The sequence below is a fragment of the Argopecten irradians genome, chromosome 8 (genome assembly GCF_041381155.1).
Source record: "Argopecten irradians isolate NY chromosome 8, Ai_NY, whole genome shotgun sequence".
Classification (NCBI taxonomy): Eukaryota; Metazoa; Mollusca; class Bivalvia; order Pectinida; family Pectinidae; genus Argopecten; species Argopecten irradians.
The window spans coordinates 28,552,524-28,563,044 of NC_091141.1; the positions used below are offsets into that span (position 1 = coordinate 28,552,524).

Here is a 10,521-nt window from a genome sequence, read left to right on the forward strand (position 1 = left end):
GCAAATCTTTTAATCATTTGTTTTGAACACAGGGTATGATCATTCTCCCCAGATAGAAATCCCAAAACGACTAACATGTACACGTTTTACCAGGACATATATCAACATAATAAGACGTGAATTGATCATGACGTCATGCTTTGATTCTCCCTCAAACATAATAAATAAGTAATATGTACACTGAATCTAATTTGATTATTATTAACATCCTAACAATTGACGATTTTAGCCTTACTTAGTATATGGGTACAGTAAGATAATCGAAATATATCTATCCAGGATCACATACATGTACTTACCTATCTTTTGTATGGAATATCAAAGGATATATCCATATTCAGAATGTTTGGTGATAAATCCCACGATATGAATATATTGTACAAAGATATCTTTTTCCGTTTTTTTCATCTTGAATTGTACGTTTCATTTGACGGTATTTCGGCCATCAAGCAGACAATCAGACTGCACACAAAGTTGTTTATACCTATATCTATAAATACACACAGATCCCGTCGTCGTCATTACAAAGCATATCACGTGTTATATCGGCCCGTATGAACGGTCTAGTGTTCTCTGAATACAAATGTGTTTTTTACAGTCGGTAGGTTTTGTTGTAGTCAATGGGAAGTCAATTATGTACCGCATGTGTTTTGTTACCTGTCATGAATTGGATTCCAAAACCACTTATCAGAAATATCACTGGAATATTTCGATGTTAAAGTATTCATTTGACATTCACAAGATTAAAATTCAGGGAAGCTTTTTGGGATAGTTGTGTGTAACTCATGATTGATTATTACAATAAACTGCATGTTAAATCCATTCTGATACGATAACCATGTAACTGTGATATGGTACAAGGAATTCAATTGTACCTATATATAAACCTTACCTGCATGTGTTCATCAGACTATAAAATAAGCATGATTTACCTGTGTAACCAATTAAGTCCTATTTAAGTATCTAACAGTTGGATACTTGAATTGTTGCAATGCTTGATGGGGTTCAAAAGGGGATGTTTTTTTTTTAAATTGAATAAACTTCTCTTTGGCGTAGAATAGGCCAGAAAAACACCTTTCTCAGGCCTTAAGTCTAAAACTACTGATTTTAGAAGTTTTTAATTACAATGGTTACCGCCTTATCAATACATAAATTGTATTTGTCAAGTGAGGGGTGGTTGTAATAATTTAAACTATGGCCTATATAATGATAACCTTGCAGCATGTGCTGTATGCTCTTGTGGTCAAGGTCATATACAACGTCACGTTTCTTCTTTAATTCTGTTCATTTCAATAATTGTCATACCACGTTAATAATACTGTTACAGTAAGTAATATCATGGATTAACATGTCTCACTAAATGTCTTGTTTAAACATTCTATCTGCTGTCTTAACCTTTATTTCAAGGTAGAAACTATTCATTCAATTATAAACAATCAAATTTAGGTACATAAAAGATAAAAATAGAAATCAAAAATGTATTTGAAATTTCCAAAGTGTGTTACTGTATATCGATATTTTCATTTTTTTATATCTCTCTAACATACTGTGAATTTTCTTATGCATATTATTATCAATGAGATCAAGTCAACTTATTATTTACATTTTGATGTTTTATAATTAAAACTCTAATATGAATTTTCGTTTAGCAGCCATACCTTTGAAATGTAAATATTAATAAATAAACCATAATTTCAATGCAAACAACACGTATTTTGTGTAACTGATAATGAGTCTCCTTCCTCATTCATCAGTGGATCGCCAATGATGTACTTAATGTAAAATGGACAGCCTTTGGCCAGCATCTGTATGTGGAAGGAAACAACAACAAATGAGATTTACCAAAACAAATAAATCCATTTTTATCGAAGCTTTTTATTCAAGATTTACATTTTTATAAAAATGTTTCATTTTCGTTGTCTATGTATCAATTTTGTATTAAAGTTTTAAGCATACTGGAGTTATCCCCCTTCATTTGAAATGAGATTGTTCTTATTGTTTTTTCGTTTGTGTGTTGCTCGTCATGAATGTTAATGTCGGTGAAGTAACTTGAATCACAAACACGAAACAAAACTAGACGTCGGAAGAATCCAGATAGGTCTGCTAAACCTGTAGATTTTTTGTCTAAAATAATAACTGTGTAATGGGGATATATGGACTATCAAATATAACAAGAACAACCGATAGTGCAAGGACACTTGAACCTGGTTTCAATTGATCATGCATTCTACGGGGGAGGTTATTAGCCAAATGTAGTTTTAGATAATTAACAATTAAGAGTGTCAAATGGACAGGTATCGATAATTTCGAGAAAAAATGTCAAAGAACGTCAGTGTCCATAGTTTGTATTATTTATCCGTCTGGGACATTTCTTTTAGGCTGAAAAAATTCGTCATGATATGAAGGGGTCCCATCTCAGCTGCTAATAAGGAACTTTATTTTTATATAACGGTCGCGCTTTGTGCTGCACATGAGTAATGCAACATAATTTCCAATGTTCCTCTTTCAATCAATATAAATACACATAGAACTCGCTTAACTAATATAGACCTGTTTGACAACTATACCGTCGCCTGAAAAGCAATGGCACATTTAGAAGTAAGGAACGAGAATTACGCCATTTACTCACTTCTATTTAAAGATTGGTATGTCACAGGATCTATTCCTACACATTCCTTAATTCTCTTGTCTCGAAGCCGGCGTTTATTTCGGGATGCATATTCATCATTTCACTGTTGATACCGATTCTGCGATTATTTAAAAACGATTCATACCTATTTTTATTTAACTGTCATCTTTATAAATAGTTTACCACAAAGCAAACTGCTTTGCTGGTGATTTCCAGTTTATTCACAAGCCAATGAACCAATCAATATGTTAAAAATAGTTATGTTTTTTACGATTTTTTTAGATGGGCCGTTGATGAGAACTTAAATATTTATTGCATTTTCTGTAGTCACTCGCTTTGAGTTCTTGTGATTGTTAATTGTTCTCCTTACTAACGTTGACAGTAGTTTGTGTTTCATGCAGTAGAGTTCAGGTAAACCGGTCGCGGTAGTAACTATAAATAGGCAGGTACACGGATTATTACGGAGGCTAACTTAGAGAAGTATTTTTCAGGAGAACGAAAATGTTTTATTCGGCGGCAACTAAGTGGCGGCCGCCAAATATTTTTTGGCGGCCGACACTTAAATTAAAGTTGTATGGTCTATCACTTTCGCTCTTTTTGTCATAGTAAAAACTGTATAGGTGTTATACACATTTTTCTCCGTCTGTGCGAGGTTTAAACTTTTTAATTTTACCACTTTTTATTAAGTTGCAGCACTGGAAGTATTTTAATTTTAAAAGTGAAAAAATCTTTTTAACGTGTACACGTAAAAAATAGGCTCGAAAGATACCGCATCATTCCGAACTCTTCCGAACATCGTCGCGACAATCTGGAAGTAACACGAGAGTTGTGAAACCAAGTGAAAAGATATTAATGCTCGCACATTACAATTTTTGATACACGCAATATTGAATTACGGCAAAGTGTGAATTCGATGTTTAAAATACTCGCTCTGTGGACATAAACCAGCACGATTTGCTCATATTAGCCAGAAGGAAAACGCAAACAAACACGTGCGCTTACGCTAGTTACCTGATTCACCACGTGCAGGACGTCAGTCACCTGATACGCTTCGGAATTCCGACAAAACCCGAAGATACTGAATATGGCGGAGACTGACTGCGTTTTATTCAAAACCAGGAATATATGATCACTATATTTCGGCTCTTTTATATACTGACATATGGTTTTGGGGAGCTAAATCATCAAGTTACATGTCCATATTCAAACATAAAATGTTAAAACGACATATCGTTACAGTGAAAATTACAAGAAATACAACTTTAAGATAATATACAAAATGTAAATACATATGTGATGTGTTTTAGTTAAATTTTATGTAATTCGTTGTTGATCAGTTTACGTGTTTGTAGATCTTATCGTATCATTAAGTAGCTGTGTTGATAGACTTTATACATTTTCTGTTTTAAAAACACATACAATGCAAACCATGTTTGAGAGTGCGCCAGATTCACATTCTAGTCTGCGTGCAAATGATGTTGAATATCTGTTTTAAGGCGGACTTACGTAAATTTGTGGCAATCTGAGGGTTTAAATATGTTCAAAAAGACCAGATACAACTTATATTCTTTTAAAATCAATTATGGAACAAAGTCTAATGACCATATTTTCACTGTTTTTATTAGAACATAACAAGATTCATGACTATAAAATGGTATTCGTTGATATTGAAAGGCTTCCAAGAGACGTTATGAAGAAAAAATAGATTAGAAAAACTAATATTCTAAATTTAGTCGCCTTTTTACGATATCATGCAATAACGTCAGCAAGTACTATTATGACGCACCAATATATATATATTTTATGTACAGTTTATACAAATAAAATTCTTACAGGTGTTAAACAGTCGCCCTGAATTATCCTTTACCTTAAACGTCAGCACACGAAAGATCCGTATCCTTATCACATCCAATATGGTGGAAAAGGCGTGTAATACCTTAATGAGTTAACATTAATAAAATTCTAGTATTTGAATTTTCAGACAACCGTGTGAGTGTAAATACAAGTCATAAGTTCCTACGAAATGATATCACAAGAATGACCGCAATAATTTAACTCGAAATATATGTAGATCAATAGACTTTATGTCCTAACAGTGGAGGTTGGCAAGGCGCAGTTGTTCAATCACTTTCTTAATTGGGAATTTGAAATTGTCATCGACGTCGATTTTCCGACTGAGCAGTCAACGGCTTATGTTACAATCATAGATTTCGTACACTAGTATCGGAGGAAAATCAGCGAAAAAGTCAAAATCTGAAAATTAAGATGGGTGTGATATCGCTTTCTATAGGGTACGATGTCACGTTGAAGGGATGAAGTATCTTTCGCGTGGGGAGGGGGTGCAATATCAGTTTCAAGGGGATGGGATATTACCGGTCTGCTGTTATATATAACATTTTAGGATTAAAAAAGTGGTATCATCAATTATAATAATTGTAGGCTTTATATATTCTATCTAATTAATAAATGTAATAAAAGTATAGTTTTGTTGTTTGTTGATGTTTCAAACAATGACATTGTTGGTAGCTGTTCGTTGAACAATAATGATGATGAAGGCTTTGTCTTCTTTTCCATGGTTTTAATTTGATTCGATATGCATAATTAGCATAGTTGCTAAAGGATCGTATAGCCCTATACATCCTGACGGGGATTACAATAACAACTTCTTCGTCTACTAAATACATTCTATAAAATTATTTCCATGCTGTGGTGTGCCTGTAGTGTGGTGTCCTGTGGAGTGTGTGAAGTAGAGTGTATTTAAAGAATATCCCGAGTATCTTATATATTAGATACCAGGAAACAGGAATGGCGTAAAGATCACGATTCCAAAGTGGCGTCAGGCAATGATTGAATAACAACCTCCTAGATATGAAATAACGTCATATATGGACTTCTAAGACGATGTTCCTTGATCAACTGCCTGAAGATATATTTGAAAATTATATGTATGTGCATATGTGCAATGATCATGACTTAACCTAAATTAAATTTTCATAACTATGGCCTGGTAACGCTACATAAATTACACCATCTTTATCTGCGTATAATCTTACGAATACGTGTAACCGAATACCCCACAATCGGAGAAATCTTAATGCATGACTTTTTCCATTAAACTCGTGCTTGGTACTGATTTCTGTAAGAAGCCTTCTTTGCCGTTTTATGTCCACGTTTAAGATTAATCTTTACATACTACTTCAAGCTATTGCAGTGACATCTTCAATAGCTTCCACATCAAGAATGTATTATTGGGGTTAAATTGTTAGTTTAAAACATTAATTTCAAATTTCGTTTCTGCTTGACAAATATTTTACGAACAATCAAAGCATAGCTCAAATGATGATAATACCTTGATTACTATTCTGAACCCGCGATTAATGTGCGCCTAACATTTTGTACAAGTTCACTGATATTCCGCCTCTCTTCCGAATGATGGAGCTCATTGGACAACTGCTGGGCTAGCTCTGCCTGTTTTAGGGCGTCTTCATTCCTCCCTTCTTGCAGTCGCAACCTCGCCTTTGCTACATAAAACAACATCTGCCACTTGATTTCTAGCTTTCCCCAGTCTTTGAAGACCTGCTGGAGAACCATGCTCGCAGACGTTAAGTCGTTTCCTGACACGGAGCCAGTAACAGGCTTGCCTCTGTGAGTCATACCAAGGTAAAGAAGCACTTTCACCAACAGACATCTTCTAATGAACGCTGATCGATACTGCTCATCTACTTTGTTTACATCGGGCAAATTGTCAACTGTGTTGATCATTCTCTCAAGTAAGGTTTTCATTCTATCCTTGATCTCTTGCTTCCCCGTTCGTTCATATGATATGCAGTCAATGCAGAACTCTGCCACGTAGAAATTCACTAGATGCATAGCATCCAATCTTAGAGACGTTGCTACCAATCTGATGCTGTTGTATTTATGCACGATATCCTCCATATCATAGCCCTTTGGAAACATTAACATTTGCGCCTGAGCAGCCATAACCATGATCGTCGACGTCAGTGGATGTTCTGTATGAACAATCAAACTCCCTACATCATGGATTTGTTGAAGGACATCACATGGTTTATCTGCTTCCAACAAGAACCGCAACCAGGCCAATTTAGCGTCCATAAGACCCGCGCTACTCGTGCCTTTTCCACCGACTGTGCTCGAGTTTTGTAGTCGGTATTCCATTTCCACACAATACTGCTAACTCTCCGTTCAAGTGTGTCAATGGCACCATTGTCTCTATACAGCCTTAACTCTTCGTACACATATTTCTCATCTGAAATGTCAAGACACTGGTTCATTGCTGATTGAACGGGCATACTTGTATTGTCCTCCTTTTTCATTCTCTGATACGTGTCAACCAATCTCACAGCCACAAATGTGTGTTGTGTATATCTCAGACAGTTTACAAGAACGTGAAATGGACATGTATCCACGATCTCCAGGAAAAATGTTAAGGAGCGATGATGACTGCAGTTGTCACTGTTTATTTTTTGCATCAGTTGCCGAGACATCCCCCTTCGCCTGAACAGCTCCGCCATGATATACCGAGGGTCCACATTGTCTACGAGAAATGAAAACAATGTCTGTACAACTTTCTGTTGTATTGTGTCCATGAGAAAAGTCTGAAAAACAAACAAAAAAGATTAAGACCCCTATTAAATTTGTTTCATAGTGTGAATTAATCTAGTGATTGTAGATAGCAGAGTAAGATTTTACTTATTTTACCTATTACCGCGGAAGAATTGGTTTCCTGTTTAACGTCTGGAATGAACGCCGAATTTGCCCTGGACGTTTTATTCTGCGTTTACTACCATGTTTAATAAAAATCAAATAAAATGACAAGAGATAGCCATTATAAGGGAGATATAAAAATTACACTACAGCCCCTAAACACACACTCAGAAAACGTAACAACCATCTATGCATCGGACCTAATTATCTATTATGGCCTGGTTAAGAGGGTACTATTGCCTCATAGTATTGTCGAGGGATGGAATAGTACTCGAGCCGAAGGCGAGGGCACTATCCTATCACGAGACAATACTTTGAGGCAATAGTGCCCTCTTAAACAGGCCATAATGGGTTTAGTACATCACCCTCACATGAGACCCGTTTTCATGTCATCGTAACAGAAGCACGTCAAACGACACCTCGCAACGGTATCTCCATTTCCACACCACGCTGTTACATTAAAAGTACAACATATAAATTGTTGCAGAAAGATGTGTTTCTTTAAAACGGGATTCAGCTTCATGAAGATTAAAAGTAGATTAATATTGAACATAAGTGAACTGTATTCTGTAGAAAAGCAACATTTGCTTCCATCTCCGCACACAACAGCCTGTCCGCCATTTTGACGTCTTGGTCGAAGCGCAACGTTATAATGACGTCATGTAATGGTGACGTCACAATACATTCACGTTCAATTTCGCGCCACTTCAATAGTGCCCGCTTGCCCGGGCACTATTGCAAATAGTATCCATGTGTGTAGCCAATCAGAATTATGTATTCTGTCACGTGATGTACTAACCTTTTATATTGACTCGTAGATTGTTGTGCTATTTGTATATTTTATCAAACTATGAAAAAAATGTATCTTTTTGTTAAGTAAATTCACAGAGCTCGGTACATATTTCTGTCACCAAATAGCCTTGCTTACAGGTGTCTATAGCAGGATTTCATTTAACAATAAACATACAGATCGAGTGTTTTTGATATTGTCATGCAAATGACTGTCGCAGATTTTATTATGCAGATAATATACCTGTTCTGACGTATCATATGTCCATATAGTGAAATACAATCTTGATTTATTGAATTAGTCCAAGTTCCCATTATTACAGAGAAATTCAGAAAAGTAATCGAAATACACATACACACCCACGCATGATACACATTTCCTTCTACACACAAGAGTACTTGAAGACACATGGTAACACCTTTGTAAATCCTATCAGGACACCTCAGGAATTTACATGCTGTCATCACAGAGTTCTGATATAAAGCTATCTGACAAGACTTTTATTTATAAGCTATAAGAAGTAAGTTCCGAGATTGGAGGCAGTACTAGTTAGGACGTTCTCAAAATGTTGATCAGTCAAGAGGAAATCATTGTAAGTTAAGAGATACATACATCGCTCGATGACCAAGATAACATACAGAAGATACACCAGTTCTGTGATACAATGGAACATTTTACCTCAAGTGCTTTTATAAAGTATGACATACTTACATATGCCGTCACAGTTCAGGGTTTACTGAAGGAACAACAAACGGGCTAAAACTTTGATGAAAAATCCAGGAAGTATAAATAAAGATTAGTCACGACATATACATTTTTCCTTTTTCACCTGTATTATAGACATATCATTGGATGAGATGTGTTCACTCATGTGTAACGTAGGTAGATCAGTAGAACATGTAGGTGTAAGAAGCCTTCATCTAAGAATAAAAAAACATAACGTCATTTTAGCGTTAAGTTATTTGCACATGATAATTATTCAACCTGTGTATAAATAAACATGTTTAATCTCAAACAGATCTTCAGAATATCAGTCGCACATGATGTATCTTAAAAAATGATGTTATGTCCGGGTTATGTCAAAATTTCCAACTGAAGTCAACAGTGAATAAATTAGAACTGTGACAGTTCGATTTACTAGTGGTCCCTGACTATGGTTTGTCAGAGATCTACCCCTCTCCCACCTTTCACTGATATGTCACTGGTTTTAGCCGTGGGAGGTTTCTCTGTCAACCTCTAGGGTATGACAGATTGCGCGCACTAACTTTTGAACCTGAAGACAATTGCGTGACGTCATGACTTCATGCGGTGTGTCCGTGGCTTGCCGTGAAAATGCTTCTTTTTAGGATATTATCACTAGTTTTTCTTTTGTATGTGGAAGACAAAGAATAATTCCCCTGCCAATGAGAGTATGACAACGAAATCACAACCCTCGGGGCAATTCCTGAATGTCCACCTCTCGGCAAGCCTCGGGTTAGACGTTCATGAATTACCCCTCGGGTTGTAATTTCGTTGTCACACCCTCTAGGTAGGGAAAGATTCGATTAGTCATTTCATAGAATACTATTTTTATGTTTATCTGAATTGTGTATCCTGTCATGTGTTATCACTTCTCGGAGTATAACACTTTCTGGTGTATTAGTAAGTTCAGTAAATTATTTTATCAAATAATCCACCTGATATCCAGTGATTTCGTTGAAATCACAAACATCGCAAACAGAAATAGAGATGATGGGAGTAAGATGATTTCGTTGAATTCTTTAAGGCAGCTTCGTAAACAGAAACGAAGATGCTGAGAGTGATATTATTTCGTTGAACTATTTAAGCATGAAAATTAGTTGATTTCGTTGAACTCGATTTGTCCACATCGCCAACAGAAACAAAGATGCTGAGAGTAAGATGATTTCGATGAACCACGCAACGGCATAAGAAGATGAAACTTATGATTTAATAAAACGCATTGAGCCCGCATTGCTAGGTGAAATAACAAAGATGTGCAAAGGTCAAAATCATTAACATAGGTACTTTTTACGAAACAGATATTGCTTTAACAAAATAGATTTTGTGACGAATCAGATATTGTTTTGAAACACACTAGAAAAATATTCATCAAAATGTGACCATTTAGTTTGTTTTGGTAGGAGAAACAGAGGTTGAGAATGAGATAATTTAGCGATATCGACAGGAAAAAACACCTATGTTGTAATTCAAATATTTCCTGAAACTCCTAACCCAACCCATAACCTTTTGGTCTAGGAATACATGACGTCCTCATTACCAGCAGATTCAGAGACGCTCAACATCTGATGATTTTGTTGAATGTTGCATCGCAAGTAGCAATTTGGATGACGAGAGCGAGACATTTCCTGAATCTTCA

At 35.8% G+C, this 10,521-nt stretch overlaps 1 pseudogene; it reads right to left on the reverse strand.

Annotated features, from left to right (window-relative positions):
- Nucleotides 1–2,462: 2,462 nt before the first annotated feature.
- LOC138330064 (uncharacterized) lies at nt 2,463–9,008 on the reverse strand (annotated as a pseudogene).
- Nucleotides 9,009–10,521: the final 1,513 nt, after the last annotated feature.